The 4,804-nt window shown below is 36.9% G+C and overlaps 1 pseudogene; it reads left to right on the top strand.

Moving 5' to 3' along the window:
* Nucleotides 1–1,819, top strand: LOC127540468 (sodium-dependent phosphate transport protein 2B-like; annotated as a pseudogene).
* The last annotated feature ends 2,985 nt before the right edge of the window (nucleotides 1,820–4,804 follow it).

Here is a 4,804-nt window from a genome sequence, read left to right as displayed (position 1 = left end):
CTTTGGACAAATCCCAAATAATTTTATTACTGAGAATAATTATTATATTGAGAATAAATGTTTGAGAATTTCTCTAATGCAGAGCTTCAAAGAGCATTAAAAAAAACTTTGTCAGGGTCATTGCTCTGAGGTTCTCAGCCTAGGATGGCAGGTGCACAAACCATGGCTCCTTGGCCTGAATTGGATACCTCCCACTCCAATCCTAATAAGTTCATTGAAGAGGCTACCATCCAACAACCCACTGTATCTGAAAAAGATACTGGAAGCTCCAGCAGTCATGCTCATTCTCTTGGAAACAAGATAGAACTTCTGCCAATTTACTCTATTCTTGCACTGGTTGAAGAGCCAGTGGTACAGCAAGACCCATGGGACATTCCTAAATTGAAGGATCCTAAGACCAAGTGGTTAGAGAGAGACACAAAAGGGAAAATAATTGCTGTCTTCAGAGGGCTTGGAAAAGCGATCCTCATTCTAGTATTTCTCTATTTCTTTGGATGTTCTTGGATGTTCTCAGCATACTGCACGTGCACACTGTCAGCATGGCGTCTTCTTCATCACTGACAGTAAAGGCAGCAATTCCCATTGTCATGGGAGCCAATATTGAGACTTCAATCACCAATACTCTCGTGGCCCTCATGCAGGGAGGGATTTTGAAGGGCTTTTGTAGGAGGTACTGTCCATGATTTCTTTAACTGGTTGTCAGTGGGCAGAGGTGATCACAGGCTACCTCTACCACCTCACCAATGCCATCATGAAAACCTTTAATATCAAGAGTGGGGGAAATGTCCCTGAACTCCTAGAAGTCATCACAAAAGTCATTATCCAGCGGGATCAAGGAGTCACAAATGACATTGCTACAGGAAATGAGGCAGCAAAAAACAAGAACCTGATAAAAGACTTGGTATATAATATTTAAAAACAAGACTTTAAGCAACATTACTGTTCCCTCACCAGAAAATCATACCTCTCCCAGCTTCTGCTGGACCAATGGGAACATGATCTGGACCCTCATGAACACAACATATAAACAGAACATTGCAAAGTGCAAACATGCATTTGTGGATGTCAATCTTTCTGATATAACCATTGGATTCATTCTTCTGGCCCTCTCCTTGCTGGTCTTGTGCACTTGTTTGATGGTCAAGATCCTGAACTCTGTGCTCAAGGACAAGTTGCTGCAGTGATTAAGAAGACCATCAATACAGATTTCCCCTTCCCCTTTGTCTGGCTGATGGGTTACCTCGCCATTCTTGGAACTGGGATGACTTTTATTGTGGAAAGTAGCTCTGTGTTCACACCTGCAATCACTCCTCTGATTGATGAAATCCCCATCAAGTTTCCTGAGGTATATGAGAACACGGCAGTCGTAGCAAAGGAGACCCAGCCTGAGTCTGAGACACAGGAGGCCAACACATAAAGACCCTCTCTAACTGCGCAGCTTTATAGTAGGACAGGGCTTGGAGAGGAGGAGAAAAGATGGCTTATTTCTTGTTCTGCATGCCCTTCCTCTCCCAAAATGTGGGAAAGGTAGAGGCAGATGGATAGACATCCATGTGGCTCCAATGGAGCCAGGATTTCTGGCTCCCTAAGAGTCCTGGGACAAGAGCCACAGGGATTGTACAAGATGAATCCTGACTGGGCCAGTTATTTACACTCTCTCCAGAAACACTAAGGCAACAGACCACGAGAAAGGCAGCTGAAAACCAAGCCAAGAAAACAATAAAGACTTTTGGACTTTAACACCTGGCTATTCTTGTAGTGATTACTGAAAGGAAGGCTGCTCCAAGACCTCCAGAAAACCACCAAGAACCCTATACCTTCCAGGCATAATTCATCCATTTATATATCTTAAATCTAGTAAATTCATAATTCATTTCTTTCTCCAGCTCTGTCTGTTATTTCTCACCAGCAAGTTCATGATGAATTTAGAGGCAAATTTGCTATCCTTCCTGACCTCTTCACGTGTAGTTAAACTATTAGAGGCTCATGAATCTCATAGTGTGGAATGCTTTGTTTCAGTCTAGTTGAGGCAGCCTCTTACATGTTATTGTATGGAATGGGAAGATGAAATGAAGAACTTACAGGGATGTGTGAATGCTTTTTCTTTATTTTATTACTTATGTATCTCCCTATGACCTATGTGTGTGAGCCTCTATTTACTTAAACCTAGGCCACTTATAGACACATTTACTTAACCTAAACTGGTGGCATTTATCAATGTCTGACATTGTTTAACTTATTAGTTTAAACACTCTCAGTTTAGTTATCTGCTGATTTAAGGTTTTCTAAAAAGCAGGTAATTTCAGGGGAAACTGAAACATTCCATTCCCATCATTTTTTTTGACAGCAATATCCCATTAGGAGGCCCCACGCTTCTTAATGTTTTCTGATTTGTGGTGTAATCTCTTGTAACAGATTCTATAAAAACGGTATGTCTATACTAATCCTTGGGCCCTCCTGCTATAAGTTCCTTTGTCTCTCACGGCCGGGCTGCCCCACCACTCATGAGTTGCTATAATAAAAAAACCTTTTCTATTTACTTTGAGTGAATTCTGAGTAGTTATTTTGGGTAGGGGTCTTTTGTATCCCATACATTATTAATTGATGATGAACTATTTGTGTTTATTTTATTCAGCAACAATCCACTCGATTCTCCCCATTTTTTTGTAAATTCAACTCTTTTTAAATTTCTTATGGTGTAATAATATTCCATTACATTCACATAGCATCATTTGTTCAACTCTTCCCATTGAATGGGAATTCATTTTGTTCTATCCTATAGCCTAAATCTATAGGATTAATTGTGATATCTAATGCTGAGTTAAAGTGTAGTCACAATTGGGTAACTTTGAGGACATAGTTCCAGATTGTTCTCCATAGTGGCTTGATCAATTTATAACTTCACTAATAGTGCAGCAGTGTTCCTAAATCTCACAACTCTTCCAGCTATTGACATTTTCTCTATATTGTGGTATTTTGGGCAATTTGATAGGTGTGAGATATAATCTCAGTACTGTTTTAATTTGAACTTCTTTTATCAGTAATTTGGAACATGTATTCATATGGTTCTTGAAAATTTGCCATTCTTGGCTGAATAAGTTATGAATGTTATGGAGTATTATGGAATATTATTGTTTTATAAGAAATGATCAGCAGGATGATTTCAGAGAAGTCTAGAAAGATTTACATGAACTGATGCTGAGTGAAATGAGCAGAACCAGGAGATCATTATATACTTCAACAATAATATACAATGATCAATTCTGATGGATGTGGTTCTTCTCAACAACAAGATGATTCAGGCCAGTTCCAATAATCTTATAATAATGAGAACCATCTTCACCCAAAGAGAGGACTGTGGGAACTGAGTGTAGATCACAACATAGTATTTTTACTTCTTTTGTTGTTATTTGCTTCAATTTTATTTTCTTTCTCATTTTTTTTCTTTTTTGATCTGATTCTTCTTATGCAGCAAGATAATTATATAAATACATATGTTTATATTGGATTTACATATATTTTATCATGTTTAACATATATTGGATTATTTGCCATCTGTGAGAGGACACAAGGGAAAAAGGCAGAAATTTGGAACACAAGATTTTGCAGGGGTCAATGGTGAAAAAGTATCCTTGCATATATTTTGAAAATAAAAATCTTCAATAGAAAAGGAAAAAAAAAGTGCCATTCTTCTTTTGAAAACAGTCCGTTCATGTTCTTTTGTCATTTAGCTATTGAAAAATGACTCATTCTCATATATTTATATCAATCCCCTCTATATATTGGATATCAGGCCTTCTGAGATATTTGATGCAAAGATTTCATTTCAATTAACCATTTCCTGCATTGTTAGCTTTAAATGAAAGCTTCAATTTTATGTAATCAGAATTGTCAGGTTTATACATCCCATATTCATAGTTATGAAAAGTATTTTTCCTGTACCTCTAATTTTTTATAATATGGCCTCTCCCATATTATAAAGTCATATATCCATTTGGAATTTGTTATTAATGTGTGATATGAAATATAATAATATCTGAATTTAATTTCTGGTAGACCTTTCCAGTTTCTCACCAGTTTATGTTAAACAGGCCTTATCTTAATAGTTAAAAGTTCTTGGTTTTATTGAATATGATGCTACCATGATCAAGTGCTTTGGCGTCTTGACAGCCCATCTCTTTCACTGATCTCAGTGGTTTCTTAATTGCAAAATCTAACAACCATTTTCAATTTTCATCCTTCTTCATTTCTCCATAAGATTTGATACTATTGATCACCTCCCTTCTCTCTGTGATTTTAAGACATTTCATACTCTTGGTTCTCCTTCCAAATAGCAGATTCTTCCGTTTCCTTTGCTAGATAATCATCAATGCCATTCTTCTAGCATGTGGGGTATTTCTCAAGTCTCTGTCCTAAGCCCTCAGCTCTTTTCTCTTTATACTTTCATCAACTGTTTAATTGTTTTCTCCATACAGGTGATTCTCAGATTTAAAACTACAGTTCTAATTTCTATCGTTGAGCTATAATTGTCCATTATCAGTTGTTTAATTGGACATTTGAAATTGGATTGTTTGTAAGCAAAACTCACACTGATATGTTCAAAACAAAAATCATTATCTTGCCTCCTAAATAAAATCTTTTCAAAACTTTTCTATTTCTATCCAGATCATCCTTCTAATCACTCAAAATTACAACCATGGCTTCAATCTCAGTCCTTCCAGTCTCTTATTTCAGTTGCTAAATGTTATGTTATCCACATAACATCTCTCACATATATTCCCTTTTTCTCCACTCACATGGCTGC

The sequence above is a fragment of the Antechinus flavipes genome, chromosome 6 (genome assembly GCF_016432865.1).
Source record: "Antechinus flavipes isolate AdamAnt ecotype Samford, QLD, Australia chromosome 6, AdamAnt_v2, whole genome shotgun sequence".
NCBI lineage: Eukaryota > Metazoa > Chordata > Mammalia > Dasyuromorphia > Dasyuridae > Antechinus > Antechinus flavipes.
Note: the sequence above shows the minus strand (reverse complement) of the source record. Positions and strands in the feature narration are given on the sequence as shown.